The sequence below is a fragment of the Ailuropoda melanoleuca genome, chromosome 1, assembly GCF_002007445.2.
Source record: "Ailuropoda melanoleuca isolate Jingjing chromosome 1, ASM200744v2, whole genome shotgun sequence".
Taxonomy (NCBI): domain Eukaryota; kingdom Metazoa; phylum Chordata; class Mammalia; order Carnivora; family Ursidae; genus Ailuropoda; species Ailuropoda melanoleuca.
The window spans coordinates 71431754-71455448 of record NC_048218.1 but is presented as its reverse complement, the minus strand read 5'-3'; the positions used below and the strand labels follow the sequence as shown (position 1 = coordinate 71455448).

The window sequence follows — 23695 nt, the reverse complement described above, 5'->3', positions numbered from 1 at the left end:
AGACACAAAGCCACCCTGTTCCCCAGCCAGACCTCTAACAAGCCACTCCTGCTCCCCACTGCTCAGACGTCCCCTGTTTACATTCTCCTCACCAGCCAGACCTAATCCCTGGGCTCCGGATCTGCACTTAATCCTGTTCCTGTCTATCCTCTCAATCAATACGTGTTAATAATAGTCATCACCGTGGGTAAGAACCACGTTTGAGGACTGCTGAGTCCTTCGGGTCTGGTGCCAACAGGAGAAAATATGGAAAAGGAAATCCAAACATTTACAAACATTTCAGAATGTTTAGTTCAGGCTGCCCCACGTAAATAAGAGACAGTCCAGGAGATACTAATTTTCCTGAGACTCACTTATTTTGTCCCAAATAACGTTTGGCTTTAAAAAAAAAAAAAAAACCCAAAACACACACAAAAAACCCCAAGTCACCAGTCTCTGCCTCTCTCTTGCTTCTCAGGGCCGTAAGATCTTTTTCATGTAGTTTTCTTCAACACTATTGTATTTCTTCTGTGCTTTGAAACCGAGCCCCTCTCTTTGATGGATATTAGCAAAACGTGCTTTCGTGTCTCCCTAATGAACTTTCACTTGGAAAATACCCCAAACTAGGAAGATGCTAGAAGTGTAACGATATTTTGTTTAAAGCAAAGAGAGACCCTCTCTTCTGGTCCCCTCCTCTTTGGTCCGCCCCAGAGGAATAATCAGCCAAGAATCACAGATGGGATCATTTACAGTTTTACTTTTAAGCTCCCCCGCCCTTCCAGACTGTGTTTATTCGGTCAAAGTCTTCAGACCCACAGGGTGGGCCTCCCGACAGCCCCATCTTGCCCGCTCTCAGATACCCTGATTGGGATTTAATCCATGCTGATCTGTCACAAAGCAACTGATGGAGAGGCTTCTTTGTGATGCTGGTGGTAAACTTGAAGGGACGGACGAGTCCAGTCCTGGAGTCAGTATTCTTCAGGGGACCCATCCGGCCTGGCTAGGAGTAGCCCAGGACAGCAGGCCTGCAGTAATTACTGGCTAAACAAAGGGAAAATCCACCCAAAATGGAAGACAGCTCGGCGCCACAGTGAAAACCCCCTTTAGTTGGGACTGTTATTTATTTATTTATTTTAACAATTAAAAATACCCTGTGGGGAACAGTTTTCTAAAATCTAATCCCATTAATCTTTAACGTAAAACTAAGAACAGTGGAAATAAGCGAGCAACGAAACTTAAAGCCATTCGATGTGCCGAGGTTGACTGTTTCCTTGGGGAGAGATTAGTGATAATAATTAGTACTTTTGTGAACCAAATTGGGTGAAGCTGGACAGTTGGCCACAGATCCAAGACAACTGTCAAGAGCACCAACTTCTCAGGGTGACCTAATCGGAAAAGGAGTGGAATGGGCCTCAGGAAGCCTGCATTCTCCTTGCTTCGTTACTTCCTAGTTATGGAGGCTTGGCCTTTAGAATTCTGCTTTTCTGCTTCTTCATCTGTAAAATGGGTTTGTAAAACCCATCTGTAAAACCATTCATGGGTTTGTCCTAGGCATCAAGCAAGGCCATGAAGCTGACAGGACTGTGGGGTCCCTAACATGGGACTGCTTATCACCACCCACCCTTGGTGTGTGGACTTTAGAAGTAGAGATTCTCTCCTTCATCAAGGTTACCCTAGGTCATCATCCCTAACTTCCCAGTTCGGGGGTTCCAGGTTTCTCACCCCTGTGCTTTTGCTCATGTTATTGGCTCAGCTTGGAATGCCTCCATTTCCCTCGTCTGTATTTCCAAAATCCACACTTCTCTCGGGGAAGCTCCATTCAAACATTAACCCCTCCATATGCCTTCTCTGTTTCCTGCCAGCCCCCCCCCCGCGCCCCGCCCCGCCAGCCCGGAAAAAATGACCACGCCCCCTCTGAGCTCCTGCAGCACGGGTCTCTTTCAGCCGCCCTGTCTTCATTCCATCATTTCTGTCCCTATCTGACCTTTTCTACCCTTATGCTCAAATGTGGGGGCTGTGGCTGCTGTGTTTTAGTGCAGAGTCAAGCATGGTGCCTCGCGCCCAGTGGGCACTCACTGTTTGTTTCAGAAGTGAGAACTGCTGGTGTCACATTCTTTCCCCGAATTGTATTGAAAAGCAGCTACAGGTAGTCCTCGATCTGCACAGAACCGTGTTCTCCCTTCGCAGTCACCATGGCTCCGTGCGGAGGGAAGACACAGTTCTAACGTCACGGCTCTGTGTCTCGGTTAATTCGCACCGTGCAAAGCGAGCATAGCCCGTACACCTAAACAATAAATGTATAACATAAACGTAATCTGTCTAATCATGTGGAAAAACAATCCCAGCAAGTCTGTGCACTGAGGGCAGCCGGCCACATATATTCAACTCAGAACTCATACAGCATCTCATAAATCAGAGTCCTGGCAGAAAACAGCCTTGCGCGTCCAGTCTTGGGGGGGGGTGCGTTAGCAATTGAGTGACCGTATTCTTCCCACTTCAGAAACATTACCGTGGCTTATGGAAGGCTGTTTATGGAAGTCATTTCTGAGGACAAGAGGCAATCTGAAATATGTAGCTTAGATGTTGAAACATGGTCATTTCTGGAATATTTTAGTAGCTTCGGGGACAATGAGACAGAATATTTATAATCTGTATGGTCTCAGGAATGCCTTCAAACTCCCTAAAATTGAGTCAACATCAGCCCCCCTGGTGTCCTGCTTCTCCCGACAGTGAGCTCTGTGGCTGGCGGAGAGACCCACAAAACAATACATTTTAAACCACTTAAGTACCATGAGACTGCACAGCAAATCTTTTTCAAAAGCTAAACACGCTGAGTTTATGTACTCTGCAAAAGAAAGGGACGCGAGACAGTTGGAAATGATGGAAGACAATAATAAACACGAGTTGAAGCAACTTGAAAGGGAGCCAGGCTGTCTGCTGCCAGAGCATGACCGGAGGGCCGAGCCCGAGCCCCACAGCGAGGACCTCAGGGTTGTGCTTCCGAGCTCCCGAGGCTTCCGGGGAGTGGCCTCACTGGCCTTGCTTCCCGGCACCCTGGCCAGAGATCAGGGTGAGGGCTACGTTAAAAGTGCACCAAAGACAAGATGGAGTGGAATACATGGGGGCTTTGGGACCACCAAGCCAGACGGGGCCTTCGGTGGGCTAGTTAACTTCCTTGAGACCATTCATGGGGACAAGGGAGAAGAGTTACGGAAGAGAGTCAGTGAGGGTCCCAGATGCTGGCAGCCTTGACCAGAGGGCATCCCCCTCCTCATTTCCATTTCTTTGCCTATAAAATGGGAATTATGAGTCTTTGCCATTTGCCGGGTTGCTATGCAGATCGAATTAGGATGTGTACGGACACACGTGTACAAATCCAAACAAGCATAAGGGATTCTTAAGGCCACTTGTAAGTCCTTCCGAGAAGAGGAGGACACCATGCGAGGACAGGCGGAGGGAGAGATTGGAGTAATGTGGGTCAAGCCAAGGAGGGCTGGCCACCGCCAGCAGCGAGGAAGAGGCCAGGTCAGAGGGAGTGTGGCCCTGCTGCCACCCGGATTTTGAACTCCTAGCCTCTAGAACTGTGGAAGAATACATTCCTGTTGTCTAAGCACCCCGTCCGTGGTGCTTTGTATGGCGGCCCTGCACCTCTGGCCTGTTCGGTTGACCCTTGCTCAGACGTTTACCCTGTTAGACTTCTCCACATTCCAGAATGGAGTTCTACCTATAACAAGGTTCATGCTTCCATGTTTTATTTCTGAAAAGCTTTGCCATTATTTTAGCAGCCTCTCCTGAGCTCTCGTTAGGGAACTGCTTACGACACATCTTCAGAGTTGGTCCTTCTGGAATCACCCTACACAAGAGGTCTGTCTGGTCCTCCCAGGAAGTAAATATTCCTGGCCCAGCGGAGGAGGAAGCAGCATTCTGCAGAAGGGGTGGGCGGTGGTGGACGAAGAACCCCCATGATACCCATTTGAAGAGCCTACAGTGGGTTTGTCGCTGTCCCTCTCCTTTAGCACAACAGAAAGTGGCTCCATGGAGCTTTCTTCCAATTCCGTTCATCAACAGAAACTAAATCTACCTTGTCTGGCACCTAACCAAGAGGTCTACACCCTGAGTCCATGGAATGAGCCCTGGACTCGGTGTCAAGGACCTTGTCTGTGATCCGTTCTCGGTTTTGCCACTCACTGGCTCCCCCAGACTCAACTATAAAATGGGGGGAGACCACCTCCCTGCGGGGTGGTCCTGGGCCACGGTGACAAGAACACGATGTGCGTGTAAAATCACGAAGTGCCGTGCAAATGGGGAGTGGTGAAATCATTATCACCCTCGTCCTCCACCAGTTGTCAGCGCCTGCGGGGTGGGCATCCTCCAAGAGCACCCGGAAAACTCGATCAGAGTGTCCAGCTGGTAAAAAGAAGAGTCAGCTGTACTGCCTGATCCTCTGGTGTTGGCTGCCCAGGGGGAGAGCAGTCGAGATGGGCTCTCCCGGTGGGCAATAAAATGAGTCTACGTAGGGAGGAAGCAGGATGTATAAAGCCCAGGAGCCTGATCTGTTTCTGAGATCAAACGGAGCAGCATTGTGCCGGGGCGTGGGGCTGATGTCAGCGTCTAGAATGCTGGTCGGAATCGCCCTGGTTACGCAGCCGGACCGGAATAAGGCAAGTCTGTATCTGAACTCATTAATTTTTACAACCAACTGAACTGTTCTGCCTCTTTTTGGAAACAAGGGAAGGAAGGGAAAAGGGAGGGGCTAGTATGTATGGCACAGGGGGCTTCCCACCAGCAGACACTATCTCATTATTCCCCAGCAAAGCCTAGCTTCAAACCTCCAGCCCCCCGGACGGTTAGGCCCAGCTGCTGCAGCAAGGGGAGAACGGAGAACCGGGCCAATGAAACGTAAGGATAATTAGAGGGGCACAAGCCTCTCCAAGGAGTTCAAGTTATGTCAATGTTTCCATTATATGCCTCACTTTTTGGGGTTTATAACAGAGCTATAAAAACTCACGCCAGCTGAGAATTTGGCAGGCCAGGTCGCAGCAAAGGAGGGACTGTTTTTTAATTCAATTCAGCTGCTTGTAACTTGGGGTGGGGAGCACGACGTACGTTTGGACAAGTCGAAGGGACTGGTTTCAAGTCCTGAGCACTATTGCTGTCTGATCCCCCTTCTCCCCCTCCTCCTCCCGTCTCCTTTGTGCTATCACCAAAGAAACAGCATTGTATAAACACATCCCACCAGCTTTCTGAGCAGGGAATCCACAGACATTCTCCCAAGTGCCAGATAACTGGGCTTTTCTCCACCCCTCGGAAGGATATGGCTCAACCCCCTTCCAGCAAAGGTGCAAACCATTCCACCCAAACCTCGACACAAAAGATTGTGAAGCCTCTGCAAGTGAGCTGTGTGGGACAAATCCCAGTACTGCGGGCCCTTCACATTGTCATCACACGGTTTGACTCGGCTGATATTATTCCCAACTCAGGTGGGTTTGTTGGCCTCTCAAGCACAGAGTGGAAAGAGTTTCCTCCATATTTCATCCCACAGTCTGTGATTCCAACGAAATTCCCAAATCCCACTGCGTCTTTAACAATCCAGCGCACGGGCCACCCCCACCACGAAGCCCTCTGTGATTCTCCCGCTAGAAGTCCTCCCTCGCACCTTTGGTCTCCTGTCTGCTCTTTTCCTAGAAGATGTATATCACCTGATTGCTGTGTTATAATTCCCTGATCTGTGCACACTTTATTTCCGTACCGTGAGCCCCTTCCGACAGAGCCCTGAGCTTACTAGCCTCTGCCTACTCCAATGTGCCAAACTTTGAGTAGGTGCCAAACCAGACAAACTGCGCTCAGGAGGTGTGGGCAGAATTAATCACTTAAATAATTAATAATGACAATTAGAAGCCAGGTGGCTGACAGCAGAGGTACAAGGAAAGCTTGGAACAGATAGGGACTTACCAATTCCTTCTTCCTTAATAGAAGGGAAAACAGAAGAATATATAGATTAGTAGGAGGGTTTAATTAGAAGGGTGAAGCTATAGGTCATTGGGGAATACCAAGGGCTTATAAGCAGGGAACTTGAGTTGCAATCTAAGCTCTGCCACTATAGGTCACCTTCATTTACCTGAGCCTCGGTGTCTCCATCTATCACGTGGGGTCAACAGGACCTATGCCACCAACATCACAGAACTGTAGTAGGTAGCATCAGTGAGAGTGTATCCGCAAGTAACAACAAATGTTACAGTGGTTTCAATAAACAAGAGTGTGTTTTTCTCATGTAAGAACAAGTCGAGGTAGGCAGTTCAAGGTATGAATTTCAGCCATGCCTTAGGAGATCCAGGTTCTTTCTGTATTTCTGTCCTCACATCCTTGCCACTTTGGTTCTCTTCTCATGCTTGTCATCTCTCGGTCCCAAGACGACTATGGTGGTAGCCTCTGCAACACATACACGTTCAGGAAACATGGGCAAGGGGCCGAAGCCCTTCTCCTTGTGAGTCTTTCTCAGCCAATTCATCCTCGCATCTCTTTAGACACCCTGGGGCACCTGCCCATCTTCAGATTGATCAGTGGCCAAGGGAGCTGAGATTTCCATGACCGATGTCGACCCATCATCATACATCTCCCGGCACTGAGGTAGAGACAAAGCAAAGAATCTTCCTGTGCTACCAGATCAATTCAGCAGGCAAGAAAGATGGCAGGTGGGTGAGCAAACCACAGGGTCTGCCTCATGGTAAACACGCGAAAGCCGCACTCCTCAAAGTGTGATCCATCAGCTGCATTAGCAGCATCCGGGAACTTGTTAGAAATGCGAAGTGTCTGGGGGCACCTCGGTGGCTCAGTCGGTCGAGCATCCAGCCCTTGGTTTCGGCTCAGGTCATGGTCTCAGGGTTGTGGGATCAAGCCGTGTTAGGCTCTGTGCTCAGCACAGAGTCAGCTTGGGATTCTCTCCCTCTCCCTCTGCCCCTTGCCCCAACCCCACCCCCTGCTCACACACACACACACACACACACACACACACACACACACACGTGCTTTCTCTCAAAAAGAAAGAAAGAAAGAAAGAAAGAAAGAAAGAAAGAAAGAAAGAAAGAGGAGGAGAGTGGAGAAGAGGGAAAGGGAAGGGAGGGGAGGGGAGGGAAGGAGAAGGGAAGTCTGGCTCCACCCCAGGCCTACTGAATCAGAAATTCTGGAGTGGGGGCAGACAATCTGTGTTTTAACAAACCTTCCAGAGGATTCTGATGCTCACTCAGGTTTAAGACCCACTGGGATAAAGTTGAGAAAAAACTTAGCAACCAAGCTGGAGACTCAGTGATATTAATGAAATGTATTCTTCATCAAAGCCCTCGTCTGGGAAGACGGGAGGAGAAGAGGGAAAGGGAGGGAGGGAAGGAGAAGAAGCTAGCCTTTACGGAGTACTTCCTCAAGGTGGGCAATGTCCTTGGCGCCTTCACCTGTCTCTTCTCACTTAATCTCAACAAACCCCATTTTCACAGATGAAAGGTTAAGTGACTGGTCCAAAGTTATTCACTTGATGAATGACACAGCTCACATTCAAATTTTGGTCTGATTCCAAGCCAGTAGACTTCCAACTGCTACACCTAAAAGGAAAGAGTCTTGGTAAACTTAGAAGGACTCAATTTATAAAAATGTGATTTAAAAGTAAAATGCATTGTTCCTTTACTGGGCATTCAGAGACCTCTGCAGTTTTGCCCTGATCTATCTTCCAGCCTTACCTTCACTGCAGCTCCCCCCTCCCCCACTCCCATGCCCTTATCCTGGCTCAGAGCCACCCCCAGCACCTCCCCCTTTCTTGGGCTTGCCATGCAGCTTCAACGCCTCAACTCAACTCCTGCTCTCTGTAATGCCCTCCCTTCCCTCTTCTGCCTGTTGAACTTTATTCTTTGTAAATGATTAAACAACTAAAACTGACCCTTTATGTGTTCATGGTATAGTGCATGAAACCAACTTGGCATTCAATAATTGTGCAATAAATGAATGCAAGAATGCCTACTTTGAATTCTTTTCCTACCAAGAGGCACCTCCAAGTTTTTCTCTCTAACCCAATAGCATTTTGCTTGCATTTCTGATTTCTCACTCTGTCCTGTGATAAGATGATATGTATGCCTCTGTCTCCCAAGCAATGTGTGAACTCCCAAAGCCAAGGTGTGGTCTCACTCATCTCTTTATCCTCCATAGCACCCAGTGCAGGGTCTTACACTTAGTCAGTTCTCAAAAACCACACATACAGAATGGAATCACATAACATGAAATGTATGTCTGTACATTTCAAAGAACTTCAAACAACTGTATTTTTCAATTAGCTGACGAATCCTACCATTTTTAATGCACAAAAGCCTATTTCATACTAATGCTGTTGATGCAGGAGCAAACCTTTCCTTTGGATCATACTAGTAGTTTTTACCTTGCCCAGTGCTTAGCTAATCCAATTCTGAGAATACAACGTCACTGCTGGATGTTGAAATGGAGCCATTTTGGGAAGCTGAGCGGAAAGCCTCCCAGTAGGAGGTATTTACGCACCTGCTGGATTGCCTATAATAAATGATACTGGCCAACTCACGGTGCGATCCCCTAGCACTCTGTACCCTGGCTATTCCCTCCCTGCCTGCAGTTACTGGATGACTTCCAAGAATGTTTGGAAATTAAATATATTTTGCAGCCTCCAGAAAGTATCAAGGGACAACTTTAAAAGTGATACTGAGCTGTAGATAATTACATTTATTTTTTAAAAGTCTTTAAAAGAACACCTTTTTACAATGAATTTTGAGTGTTGGGGGAAATAGATAGTGAGGGTTAGAAGGAGAGATCAGAGAGAAAGTACGAAGGTGGTTGCTAAAATCCGGCACTTTCTAGGCAGAAAACACCACAGGTTCAAAGAAAGCTTATAAAAATAAATATCAAAAAAGACAGAATAATAAATTCAATTACTCTGTCACTCTTGTTTGTCTCCTTAGGCATTCTTTAGCATTTTCTGGACATTCATTCCAAATAACTAACCAACAAGGACTTTTTGAATACCTTCCATACCCTGGGCCCAGCCTATGAGATGCAAAAAGAGAAAGAACACCAAAAGAATGACTGCCATTTCTTACATTTTTTTTAGCTTTTAAAAACTTAAAAATGCTTTCAAATACTTGATCTCATTCAATCCAATCTCACTGTACAGATGAGTAAATTGAAGAGCATATGAGCAGGACCATATGGTGTGTAGGTAAACTGAGTCAGGGCCCATGCACACATCTTCTGACTCTAGGTCCTATGCTCTTCCACTTCTACGCCCCGCCACAAAGACAAGGGCTGTTTTGTAACAAATTTATAGCATACAATATACACTCCCACAATACGATGAACTTTAAAAGATGTCTTTTATAGAATCCTGGGTAAAAAAGTATTAGAGTTAAATGTTAAACTTCTTCTACACAAGGTCCCCACTGAAATGACCTAGAGAAGAATAAGAAGAAAAGCCTTTAGGGAAAGGGAGGACAAGTACAGGACAATATGGCTTCCACATGGTAGAAAGTGTGGTGCCATCCCATCCAACATGGTGCAGATGGGACCAGGTAAAGGAAGACACTGAGGGCCATCTCACAATTCCACCTCCCAAGAAACAGCAGTGCTTACAGGAAGTAAATGGCAGGGAGACTATGAGATCCCCACCAAACATTTCTGGCACCCTTGCAATTGTGAATTTGTAAGGGTCAGAGGCAGCAATGACAAGCGTGCTGGCTCAGAGGCGGTAAAATTTACAAGAGCATAAAAGACACTTAAAAAGCCATAGCTAATTAAAATTTTCATTAAAACCAATAAAGAAGGGGCACCTGGGTGGCTCAGCCAGTTAAGTGTCTGCCTTTAAGCTCAGGTCATGATTCCACGGTCCTGAGATGGAGCCCCTTATTTGACTCCCTGTTCTGTGGGGGGCCTGCTTCTCCCTCTCCTTGTGCTCTCACTATCTCTGTTGCTATCTCTGTCTCTCTCAAATAAATAAATAAAATCTTTTAAAAATTTTTAAAATTTTTTTTAAAGTAATGAAGAATAGAATGGGCACTGCAAAAAGTCAAAATCAGTGGCACAGTAAAGAAATTTGAAAAACTGCCATGGAATGAGGAGGAAGAAGACAAGGTGATTTAAATAATGAGAGAAAAATTGTTGTAAAGAACATATAATACAAAAATCATAGATCAGAGATGCTCCTAGGGAAAAAGAGAGAACAGAATTAAACAAACAAAATTAAAAAAAAATATAAGAAGAAAACTTTCCTGAGCTCATATACCCATAAGGATCCATCAGTCTCCTGTGACAGAACTGCAACACCAAACTTAAAACAGTCTGGGCAGGGGCGCCTGGGTGGCACAGCGGTTAAGCATCTGCCTTCAGCTCGGCGTGATCCCCGCGTTGTGGGATCAAGCCCCACATCAGGCTCCTCCGCTATGAGCCTGCTTCTTCCTCTCCCACTCCCCCTGCTTGTGTTCCCCTCTCTCACTGGCTGTCTCTATCTCTGTTGAATAAATAAATAAAATCTTTAAAATAAATAAATAAATAAAACAGTCTGGGCAATATAATTTTTATTCCAAGCAGCCATGTGCCCACATGAAAATCAAGAATTATGTTAGTAAGAAGGAAAATATGGATTTGGAGAACCACTACCAACCTCTGCCATAACTGAATAAAACATGCATATTTGCAGATCAAAAGATCTCACTGAGTACCCAGCAAAATTATCTCAAAGACTTCAACTACAAGATACATTCAAGTTCAAGAACAAGAGGAGAATTTCACAATTATCCAGGCAGGAAAAAAAAGAAACAAACAAACAAACAAGCAAAAAACCAGGCTAGCCCTCAGTCCTGTAACAAACATCAGATGACAATAGTGACACACTTATAGTTTTAAACGTAAAAGTTGCAAGTCATGAATTCTAAATTCATCCAAGTTGTCGTTCATGTCTAAAGAAAAGGTAGGAAAATTTTCAGCTACTCAGAGAATCCTAAAAAGTACATCTCTCACATCCTTTTTGAAAAACACTTGTTATACTCCCACCAATTGAGAAATGAATCAAAATAAGAATGGAGAAGTTTTGATGAAATGGACCCCCAAAGATGATGACTAAAAGCAATTAATAAACCATCCAAGTAATTTTAAAAGTATCATTGTAAACGAGTTTTTAAATATAAACAATAATTATTTAAAAAGAAAATAATGTTAAAAAATAACACCGGGTATATAGTCACCAAAATTCAATGAATATACACTTCTTTTATTGTTTGTAAATTTCACCTCAAAGGGGGGGAAATCTGCAAGCAATTATTAAACTCTGGTTAATGATATTGTGCTGATGTATTCAGGGGAAAGTACTACAACATCTTCCATTTACTTCAAAATGCATTTTTTTAAAAAGTTGGGTTGAATGGATAGATACATGATAAAGCAAGCAAAGCAGAATGGTAATAGTGGAACTGAGATGCTGGGTATATGAGTGTTCACTGTAGAATTCTCCCAACCTTTCTGTAGTTTGAAATTTTTATAAAACAATATGTTGGAAGAAAAAAGTAATACCTGGGTCTAAAATGCCAGATTAAATAAATAATAATAGGGAACTGAGTGAAATAGTGTAGAAGGGGGAAATAACAGTGCATTTGTTTGTTGTTTTTTTTTTTTAAGATTTTATTTATTTATTTGACAGAGATAGAGACAGCCAGCGAGAGAAGGAACACAAGCAGGGAGAGTGGGAAAGGAAGAAGCAGTTTCATAGTGGAGGAGCCTGATGCGGGGCTCGATCCCACAACGCCGGGATCACACCCTGAGCCGAAGGCAGACACTTAACTGCTGTGCCACCCAGGCGCCCCAGTGCATTTGTTTCTTAACCTTACATAGGAGACAGTTGATAGGTAGAATTTTTTTAAAACCAGTAATTGGAAAAGTGCAGGTTCCTATACATATGTTTTAAATTATCAAGGTAATTCATATAGAATTTAAAAATAGAACCTGTACATTCCCTATCACTACTGGGAAAAAGGAAAAAGAAAAGACAAACAACATTGTAATAAATAAATAAATAAATAAATAAATAAATAAGCAAAGAGCACAAAGTACTTTAAAAAGCAGAAAGCATAAGCAACTTGACTTAAGTAAAAACTAACAGAGTAACCATGACAATAAATATAAATGGCTTAAATTCCTATATTTGAAAAACTAAATCTACCAATATGCTATCCCAAGACAGCACCTAGAACAAAGAAAGGAAAGTATCAGAATAAGGAAAGATAAGCTAGCAAATATATCATACATGTAAACACATAATCTATAAAGAAATCAGAATCACAATGTTTTCCATCCAAGTAGGACTTAAATGAAAAGCTTACAAGAAATTTAGATAAATCCTCACAAGGTGAGCAATTCATAAAGAAAACATAACTGTCATGAACCTTTATATGCCACATAATATACAATAAAAGTAAATAAAACAAGAATTCTTAGGCATTCAGAGGAAAATTGATAGAAATGTAATAGTAACAGGAACCTTTAAGACCATGTCTTTGACATGACGGCTCAGAAAGGCAATATGCACACCGTAATATAACAGTTAGTGAGGAAGCACCCCAGGTATGTTTCAATCAGTGTAGAGTTGATTGGGACAATAACTTTGCTCATTCTAGAAGCTGTATTTTTCTTAATGAAAGCATACCACACTCAAGCTTCTTTGGCATCACATACGTGCATTTTACACTTGGCCTATGTTGTCTACAAACCCCATCTGCATATGTGCTGCCAACAAGCCATTCTCTACATGGGAGATCTAGCAAGACTCAGGAGCTATAAAGTCTAGAGAGGTTTCCACTGTTGATTTAGAGGAAGAAGAAACGGTATGGGCTATAAGAACTGGAAAAGATTTCTCTGAGATATTTCAAAACCACGTGTCCTAGTGAAAGATCAGATGATAGAACAAGGAGTTTCAGGGTCTCCCAAGCCAGTTTTGGTTCCCTAGGCCTAGATCCTGCTTCCACGAACAGAAATGAGAGAGTCGGGAAGAGGAGTGAGGTGAAGGGAAAGCTGATAGATGGACATGAGGACATTTCGAATTTGCAATAATGACAAGATAGCCCACTGGAGATGCTTTGGAGGCTACTGGAAATGTAGAACAGGATCTGGGTTGGAAATGTGGATTGGAGAGTGACCATTACCAAAGTCAGTTAAAATCACAGGATTCAAGTTACTGGCAGAGGATTTAGGAGTAGCAAAGCCCACGAAAGCCAGATGACGGAGACATGGAAAGCCAGACAGAGAATTCTGCGCATGACATCGTAGGCAATGTAAAACTGACAAAGGTTTTGGATCAGGAAATTGGTCCTAATTATTAGGAAATTTCCATTTTGAAGCCCAGTTTTGCCCCCCTACATATCTATCAACAGCTGATGCTTCTGCCCTACGGGGTAACACAGAACACATCTGGGGCCTCTTCCGCATGTCAGTAGAGGGAAAAGTAGAAACAGCATTTAGCCTTCATGCATTAACAGGACTAGAAGGAGAGACACAACACACTCTGAGAAAACCACATTAATCATCAACCCAGGAAACTGGAACACTTTACAAAACCATTGCTATAAATTCAACATTTACATAAAAATCTGGACGTTCAAGTTCTTGTTACCACAGGGCAGGGAAACATGTAAAGCTGCCAGAAAGAGAAGCCCCCTTGCTACCTAGACTCTCCGAATTTGTATTTGAGTGCAACATTCTCCTTTCACAGAGAAGAGAACAAAGTTGCCAAAAGACAATTGGCATCTTGATCAATAGCACGTCCTCACAATTTATAGTTCCCACTTGACCATTCCCCTGTTGGGGTTGAAGAAACTGGAGCCCCAAGGGCACAATGACCTCTCTGATCTCACACAGCCAGTAAGCATCCAAACTCATCGTCAAACCCACCTTGCCCTGCCACTCAACCACACACACCAACCCAGCACGTCAAGCAGGCAGAGGGGGAAAAAAATGGCTGCATTGTGTCTGAAGAAGCAAACCCATGCAAATCTTATCTGTTCTTTGGAAAGATGAAATCCCCAGGTGATGGAGGAACTGCATACGCTCAGCTGGGATTTGGGCGAAGTCGCTGGGACTCTTTCTACAATTTCTACAGAAGAAATAGCATCTGCCAGCTTCCTGCCCAGGCACCTTATTACCAGCATGGTTTGGCTGGAGCCCAGCCAGACTTCCTGGGTCAGTATCTCAGGCTGGGGCCCTGGAACCCGAGTTCCTCAAAAGCCTCCCCAGTGAAATGTCACTTGGACTCAAGCAGGGGAGCCACTGGGGCTTACACTCTTGAAGAGTGAATCCAGATCTTGTCCCTAAGCCTGGGGGCAGACCAGACAGGAATCATCCCCCTGCTTTCAGGCCCCAGGCCATCCTGTGCCCTTGTGGCCCCTGCTCATTGCTTCATTGCTCAGCCCAGCTCAGCCCAGGATGAGTCCTCCTGAAGGACATCCCTCTGGCATTTTAATTTCTAAAACCTGTCATAAAAGCAGCTCTTCTCTCCTAATGAGGTAATTGTACTATAATGCCATTAGGAACGTGCCCCTGGCGTGTGGCTCAATTAAGAAAGGTGTATTAAATGATTTACATTTCTTTATTTAGCCGAAACACTAGTTCTAGACTTGCTAAGTAATATAATGTTAATGAGCCAGCGTATGGGGCTCATTTAATTCTACCCTGTAGCTTTCTGATTGATGCCTTGTGCTTCCTCACCCCACTGTCCAATTTTTCTTCTCCTAATGCTGGAAACAGAGAGGGAGAAAAAAAACCCTACTCAAGGGTCAGGAGGCCAAAGGGAAAACCTACATAAAGACTGCTTCTCAGCCAGCGTGGCAGACCAACCTTCCAGAGGGACAGGACACTCTGTGTTAACTGTTGACCTTTCAGGTTTATTCTGCGCTTCAGCTAAACCCAGAGGCCTGAAGAGCACCAATATGGAGGCCCTGGCTGCAGTGTTCCCGGCCCGTGAGATCTGTGGCCCGTGAGATCTGTGGCTCTCTGGAGGAACCCCGGAGAAGGTCTAGGGTGTGGCCCATGGGCCCGCAGTAACAGCTCCGGAGAACTCCCTGGAAATGCAGAAACCCATGCCCTACCCCACACTTATTAAATCAGAATCTGGATTTAACAAGACCCTCAAGTGCTCCTACACTTTGAAATTTGAGAAGCACCGGTCCGGATCCTTCCAGAATAAATCAGAACTTCCCAGGCCTCCCTCAGAGAGATTTACCCATTAGAAGCCAGCCCATGCCTACCCCCGTGACAGCACTTCTCTTTTCTGAAATGTGACACCGTCCTCATACGAGAAAAACTTTTTTTTTTTTAAGAAAAAAATCCCCAAGTAACAGAAAAGCCCAAGAAGGAGTTTCTGGACTTAAGAAGTTCGAAAGCCCATATTTCATTTTACTCACATAACCACCAGTCTCTCCGGCATCACACCCAAGGGCTGGCGCTCCGTGTCTGCCAAGCCACAATTACATGAGAAGCCAGAAGAAAAACACTCTTTCTGACACAGGAGAGCCAGGAGACCAACCTTCTAAGCTCACGAATCACAGCATGTGGGAGCTGGAAGGGGCCTCGCAAGTCCCTTCCCACCCCTTCTCCCTACAAAACAAGACACGGGGCGCACAGGAGCCAAGTGGTTCGTCCGGGCAACCTCTGCCCAGGAGTGGCCAAGCCGGCTGCGACTGGGCCCACGGCCCTTTTCTCCAGCCCTGTTTCTGCCACACTGGGAGCCCTCGGGAAATGGGTGCGAGGACCAGCTCCGGGCCTGCGTGCAAAAGCCACTTCACAAATGAGTGCAACGTGAACCTGTTCTTCTAAAGCAAAGGGAACACTGCACGGTTGTGACCACTGCTGGGGAGAGGTGATCCCCGGGAACTGCTGGGCCGCTGGTCTCCAGCTCACAGATCAGCCAGGAGACTGTGCAGACAGGGAGAGTCAACCCAAGCTCTTCTCAAAAACATGCAATCCGTATCAGATCAGAAAATGGAGCCAACTCTTTCTTTTCACGATCTTTTCTTTCTCTTTTTTTCTTTTTTCACTCATTTTCCCCTGGCAACCACCAATCTGTTCTTTGTTTTCTATGAGTTCAGTTTTTTAAGATTCCACATATAAGTGAGATCATACGGTATTTATCTTTCTCTGTCTGACTTATCTCACTTTACTCTCTTTCCCTAACAGGCTGCTCCATTCCAATTTTTGTACTGGAGCATTCTCTGTGTGAGAAGCCTGGTACCACCAGCTCGATGGAAGAGCTCCCCAACCGACTGATGCCTTGCTTGTCCAAACTCACCGTTTCTTTTTTCTTCAGATACACACAGCCTGACTTGGGAATGAAGACAGAATAACAGAAATGCCCCTTAAAACCAGACGTTTCAACCAACTGCCCCCAAATCTAGCAGACCCCAAGACACTCGGATCCAAAATGACAAAGCAATGGTAGTGGAAACACCCACGGGAGAAAATCGGCCATGAGGGGGGCTGCTTCATAAAATCCAGCTGGATAAACCTCGATCCCCCAAACCCCCTTTCTCTGTTTCCTTCAGAAGCCAAACCACCTCCCTCCCGGTGTCATGGGTCCCTCCAAGGTGACCATCACCTCTTGCTCCTCTAATGCCTAGAATGACGAACATCAGCGTCATGCTCATTAGATACCCAGGGCTCCTGGAAGGGACCTCCTGTTTCCTGTTTCCTCTTTCCTTTCTTCCTTCCTTCCTTTCCGTCTTTCTTCCTTTCCTTTCCTTTCTTTTTTCTTTTCTTTTCTTTTTTCTTTTCTTTCTCTTTCTATCTTCTTTCTTTCTTCCCTTCCTTCCTTCTTTTTTCTTTTCTTTTTCTTTTTCTCTTTCTTTCTTTCTTTCTGTCTGTCTGTCTTCCTTTTGGTCCTAAGCACCCTGTCATTTTTCTAAAACGGAGAAAAGGGGGGAAAGAGAGGAGAAACAAACTAACCTTCCCTGCGGCGATGTGAGTGACTGCTATGTTTCCATGGCTCGCTTTCCACTGTTCTCCGTGACCCCTGCAGACTCCCCTTATGAGTGAGTGTCCCGGAATGTCTCTTTATTAGGTGTCTGGAGAAGTAAAGCTGTCCTGATGCCAGCGCCCCCACACTGAGGACTTTATTAGTTTTTTAATTTTCTGTCTGGGTGCTCCTGCTGCATCAAACTTTCCACAGCTGTTAGGAGCCATTAAGTAAGTAGCTTCATCGGCCCTTTCCCCGCCCCACCCCCTCCTTAATAACAGGAGAAATTTCTGGACATGCTACGTGGAGCCTTTAAAATAAAGATGCTTTGTCTCTCTGGTGAGAAATTGTTGGGGGTCTGGGTGGGGAGAGGATGTCCTGCCATCAGAAAAGCGCCTTGCCTTTGTGGGTGCCTTGGCTTGGATCGGGGAGTGCTGACCGCATGGGGGATGGCGCAGAAGTGGGGAACCACGCTCTCAGCCATTCCGCCCCGCAAGTTGGGGACCGGGGGTAGCTACGACTGTTTTTAGAGCGGACTTGGAATCCGGCCCAGAGCTTGATGCCCGGTTCAAAGTGTTGCCTCCTCAGTGGACATTCTAAGGCCTGCAGCGAAGAATAAAACAGAACGACTTGCAAACGTTCCCCGGGTAGGCACACAGCTGTGGTCCACAACAGGCCCGGCTCTGATTGCTCACAGCTCCCCTGAGAAGGAGCTCTTGATCCCCACGCACCCCCAGAGCCCCCTCCCTGCCTGCGTCCTCCCTGGATGCCCTGAGCCCATCATCTGCAGGACTCCTTGTGTGTAAGTCCAAAGATGGGGGCACACACACACACACACACACTCAGACACTCACGGGGCCATGTACTATCCGACCGGGCGGCCAGGCCCTTTCCCATAGCACCCGGGGGTCTGGAAGGTTATGACCACTGCGAGGGCAGGGAAGGACAGACTAGGCTCTCGAGGGCCCAGAGCCTTCTGAGCAGCCCTCCCGGCTCCAGCCTGCCTGGCAATTTGCTTTCCAGCGGCTGCCTTTAAGCCTCCCTTTGAGAAGACCTTATTTGCAGGGTGAATGTGAAAGCCCCGAGAGAAGAAAACCCTTTGGTGATGCCCGCCTCGGGAACAATTTTGCCTCTGAGAGCAAGTTGGTATTTGGGGTTAATCCCTTTGTGGAAACACTGGGTTGAAAGCCCAGAGGAGGTCAGGGGTCTGATTACGGCTTCTGTTGACATATAAACTTCCTGGTCCTAGGAGACAATCGCAGGGGTGGGGGCAGGGAGCAAGGAAGAAAAGAAAGAAAAGAAGAATTTTTTTAATTAAATGGCCTTCTCTCTTAAAAATAACATCAACGAAATAAGGTGGAGCTTGTGGAATCAAGATTTGATAGGAATGTCTAGGTACAAATATTTTTTTTAATTTTTTCAGTCAAGATTTACCTAATAGGACTGAAGCATCTTTTGAAGTAAAATTTGAAATGAAATCTGATAAATATACACTCATATATGTATACATGCAATATGTATATATGTGTGAATAGGTATATTTAAAAAAACACACACACAGGAAGAAAGAACTTTAGTTATCGCCTGAGGGCCACAGGGATGGTTTTGTTGTATTTTTTAGAGTGGGCTCTGATTCGATTTGTGTTTAGTTTGGTTTGGTTTGACCAGAGAAAATCACCATGGAGACTCTACAACAGGTAGATAAGCTGAAAATGATGGTATTTAGGCCAATTAAAAATTGCTATAAACACATACAGATAAGAGAAGCCTAGATGACAGTATAAAAGACAAAAAATACCTTCAAAAGAATTAAGAGGAAAAAAAAATACTTCTTCCATATGCTCAAAAAAAGGCAAAGCAAAACTATGCCATTGAGTTGGGGGAGGGTGCGGGAAGGAGGTGGGGATGCCAACATGGTTATCCAAAAAAGAGCAGTTAATTTTTAAGATCTGTAATTGGAACCATTTTTTAAATTAATTTTTTTTAATTCAAGTATAATAAACAGACAGTGTTATATTAGTTTCTGGCAACTTGAGCGATTTTTAAAAGGATTAAATGTAAAGACAAAATAGTTACTTTATTATTATTTTTTTTTTTTGAGAAAAAGACAGGGTGTCAAGAGTGCGTCCCAGATATCTTTGAGAATATTAAACAAAATATCCATGAAGAAACTGTGGAAACTCTATTGTCTGGGACATTTGCAACCAGATAAAACTCAGGTATATAGGATTTAAATCACAAACCATCCCATAATAGAAGAGAGATCCCAACCCTGATGACTAGTCCCCTCTTGTGTCTCTAACTGGTGAGATTTTTTTGAAGCTTTTGCAAATATTAAAGATGCTTCTCACTGTTTACTTTGTTAAATAAAAAGGAAAGCATTTCTTTCCTCTTTCCACTCTGAGTCTCTAGCTAAAGAATCTTGGAAAGCCAAGCATCTAACATTTGAAAATGAATTTGTCAACGAAAGTAACCAAAAGAAAGACCAAAGTGAACAAAAGTGGAAATCAAATCCTACAGGCCATTCATGGCCCCTTCGAAAGAATCAAGAAAATTTCTAATTCTTTCCTTTTTCTCGAGAAATCCTATAATCTCCCTAATTCATCAGCTACTTGGTTCCTGCTTTGCCCACTTGGCCTTTTTCCTTTTATGTCTTTCATCCCCTAAATGGGAATGGTTTCTTGATATTTTCCACCACAAATTCCTTCAGAGCTTCTGACGGCAGGAAGGGGGCTGGTTCAGTAGCAGGAATACAAAGGAGGCGAGAAAGAATGACACACACGGTTTAGCAACACACGGCAGACACAGAATGCAAAAGTTCACAGGCCAAGGAAGCCCCGCAGTGCCACCACTGACAGCACGCACCGTGGAGGGCACCCTGACCCAGAGGTCCGCCTCTCGCGGGGGCGCTGAGCTTCCGTCAGCTCCCCCTGGCAGGACCACTTCCGAGACTGCGAGGCTGAATACGGAGGCTGGATAAAAGAGAAAGAATTTGGGACCCACTGGCAAGTATCAGAGGTTGTCAGAAAGCTAGTGGTGAGTCAGAGGGTGACATGAGATTATGTTATATGGGCAGAGGCAAGCCTGACAGTGAGCTCCCCAATGCCAAGTGGCTGGGCTCTGGGGCCCGCAAGGTGGCTATATAATATAGTCCCCAAATCGGGACACTTCTGAGAGTCAATGTGGGGAAGTCTGTGAGAATTATACTGGGACAACCCAGATAAGCCGGGACCACCCCAGGCAAACTGGGACGATGCTGACCCTGATTATGAATCTCCCCAAAGTCTGGGAGATAAAGTTTACCTGCCCTCGGAATTGACTCCAGACAAGGCTGGGCCCCCCCATTGAGCTCCTTTTCCCCAGGGGAAAGGCCTCTCCAATGGCAAGGAGTGGGCCGTGAGGCAGTGCCTTGGGCAAATTAAGTGTGGGAAATAGACCATTCCTACTCCTACCCTCTCTGGGAGACTCATAATATACATATTAGCAAATTAGAGAGTCTGAGAAGGCCTGCAGTAAATCAAGCTACTTAGCATTGTTCAACCTGGGGTCTTCCCAAAGGTTTTTGATCACCATGAGATCTGGCTGCAGAAAGACCTAGAACATTCAGGCCAACACTGCTCTAAGGTTGGAAGCCAGTGTAGAGGGCAGGTCTGGGATGACAGGCCCTCGCTGGGAGGTGGAAGCTGGCAGGGTACCCCGGAGCTTCCAGCGCCCCTGAGGATGACATTAGCAGATGTGCGGCTGGGTCAGGTAATTCGAGAACCTGCCCAGGGACAGCCAACAGGCCTGCAGAAACATGGCTGAAGCCCTCCCACGCCGTGAGCGCGAAGCCTTCGAGTTCACAGAAACGGAGCCAGGTCTCCCTAGCCCACGTGAACCCACTTCCTCACACAAGGAAGACGACAAGGACTGCATTTGAGATCAAGGAAATGGTAGACTGACCCCAACCCGGCTGAGACACAGAGAACCTCTGTCTCTGTGTCTCAGACAGGGTGGGTGATGCAGCCCCAGTCAGGGCCACTCCAAACGAGAGAATGAGTTCTGGTAAGGGAGGTGAGGGGTGACCGTAGAGGCCAGGAGTCAAGCCAGCGGGTGGCCTGGACACCAGCTTCGGCACTTGTCACGGGGCGTGGCGGGGCAGCGATGACACACAGCCCATGAGGCAGAGGCTGCTGGTTTCAGGGACACTCAGACCGATCTCACCTGGATTATCACACAGTCCGAACGGCATCTCTCGTGACAGGTCCCTCGCTCTTCATTTTGCAGCCGGAAACACACACTCGGGCAGATCCGTCAGAGCATCTCCTAGCGAGTTGGCGGGCAGGAGCACCCCGCAGAAAGATCATGGTGGTGGGGGTGGGGGGCGACGGTCAATGATTCTCATCATCGTTGTCCAAACGTCACATGGCGCCTACCATGAGAACTCTCTAAGAGGACAGCCCAGTCTCTCCTCCTCCCCTCCAGTCACTTCTATCCCCTCCACTCCATCTACTTACACCCAACTGCCCTTCGATCCCCAAACATACCATTCTTCTCACAACCCCTTGCTTTTCTTATTGCTGTTCCTTGCCCATAATAGCTCTGTCTTCCTAGCCACGTTTGACCCACGTCCTTTAAGACCCACCTGAGATTTCACCTTCGGAGCTGAACAGCCTTCCTCACTGCCCCTGTACCAAGGCTACCCAAGCAGATTTTGAACGTTCCTCCTCAGTGCACCCTCATCACCTTGTTTGGTCACCAGAGATAGTCTCCTTGGCTAGATACTGAGTGCCTGACAGCAGGAAGCTGTCACATTGATTCTCTTGTCCTTGGTGACTACCCGGACGCCCATTGCAGAGTCCATGCCCCGTTACTGTGGGGTCAGGGGGCAACAAAAACAACTGTGGGATCACGTTCAAGATTCAAACAGTTTTCCTCAGGCTTTAGCCTCCTAAATTTGAAGATGAAAGGCACCAGAAACGTCTTTAGTTGAGGGTCTACAAGGAATGATCAAAATGATTAAAAGGTGAAGACAGTTCAGGACTGTACAACCATGGCCGAGCAAAAGGATGTTTGCTGGAGTTTATTATCCTGTGAGTTCATTTCTCAAGATGAATGGTAGTCTGAATGGCTAATAGCATTTCGAAAGGAACGGAAGCCCACACCTCGACTGCAGCCAATAGTCGTGATCTCCATGAGTCCTTACAGGAAGCAGGTGTGAACACTGGGCTGACCAGGTACTTCAGCTCAAAGAGCAAGGATTTCTAAGATGGAAGAAATATGGGGTGCGGGGAGAGGCAAGGACTGAAGTGAGAAAGGAGAATGACAGGATCTAGGAGGTGAGAAGAGGACCAGAAGACTTGACGATGAAAATACAGAGCTGCAAGGAACCCCAAAGTCCTGTCAGAGAAGAAGGATCCGGTCCAAGAAGTCCATATGGCACAAAGATCTAGGGCACAGTAGGAGGAGGCAGGAGGGACTCATCCTGGAGATGTAAAGCTGAGTATGCAAGCCTGTATTTTTGCAGTTCTCTGGTTAATTTCCAACCATAAAAAATACGGCCCAAGACTTCGTAAAAATATCCCTAAAACATTCCACATGCTTCTCAAGGCAGAGGGTAATTGTTATGAACAAATCCACACAAATTCTTGTGCCAAGAGCAACAAATCGAGAATAAAGAAGGAACAAGAAACATGAAAAAGAGGGGCCAGTCAAAAACCAGAATGACAAATGTGGGGCATCCTCCCCTCCCAGCAAAACCAGAGGGAAGTGGACCTTTCCAGCACCTCAAAGGCTTATTGCTGTTAAGATCCAGCATGACAGTCCTAAAGCATATTTGCATCACGGAGAAAGCTCTGGGAGCACTGCTGCGGGGCCATGATGTAGATCAGAGTTGTAAGTCTGCACAATCAGTCCTTGGGATCACAGCCTCTGGGACCTGGAGGGAGATGACTAAGGTCAACCCCCATCCTATCTCTGCATCACCCCATGGGCTCCTGCAGGTGACTGGCCAGATTCTGCTTCACCACTGTAATGTATCTTGACTTACAGAAAGGTCTTTCTTATAACGAGCCAAATCTTTCCGCTAGAGAGTAGGGGAGGGGGGGAATAGTTGGGGACTTAACAGAGTTGGCTACCTTTCTCTTTGTCAGGTCCTCAAGAATGCAAAGACTAGTCTAATGCTCCAAACTAAACATCCCTTTACTTTCTGTGACGTGAGCTCTAGTCTGTCACTCTCTTGGCCAATGTCCCGGAGCCATGCTCTGGTTGGAACTGAGCGCAGAGCTCCCGGGCACGAGACCTTACTCCTGTCTGCCATCGTGCAGCCATCCGTAGCCTGTCCTGGTGCAACAGCAGCTGTGTCTCAATGCACAAAGAACAAGACTGCAGCCCCCAAAATCAGCCAAAGAGTTTGAGTTGATCCTGCCAAAAATCCGTGGGAAGGAGATTGGGCCCAGCCTAGGTGCCATTCTTCTCCCCTTCCCCTCTCCACCTCACTGCGGTCCTTCCTGTGCTGAGCTTTAACCTAGCCGGGCCTCTGGCTCCTCTTCCATTCTCTATCAGTACAATGGTTCACCATCCCAAGGAACCCTTCACTCTAAGGGTGCCCCTCACAAATGGGGGCCCCCATAACAGAGGAGCTCATTAAAAGCACCACGGAAGACTGAGATACACTGAGTAAGGAAAACTTCCTTTCCCCCCTTCAACAAAATGAGAGCCTAATCCACGAAGGATGGAAATGGGGGG

At 46.1% G+C, this 23695-nt stretch overlaps 1 long non-coding RNA gene across 25 annotated transcripts in view; it reads right to left on the bottom strand.

The window, feature by feature from the left end:
• The window catches only part of LOC105239529, a 159750-nt gene that overhangs the window by 5604 nt on the left and 130451 nt on the right, over positions 1-23695 (bottom strand). For 20 of the 25 annotated variants that reach the window (XR_004625662.1, XR_004625661.1, XR_004625681.1 and 17 more), the window contains 2 exons: positions 21173-22886; positions 7283-7571 (listed from right to left, as the gene is read on the bottom strand). The exons of 1 other annotated variant lie outside the window; for it this stretch is intronic. This is a non-coding gene — a long non-coding RNA (uncharacterized LOC105239529). Of the gene's footprint in view, positions 1-7282; positions 7572-16959; positions 17573-21172; positions 22887-23695 lie in introns of those variants that run through there. 4 more of the 25 variants (XR_004625669.1, XR_004625666.1, XR_004625659.1 and 1 more) reach the window with 4 other exon arrangements.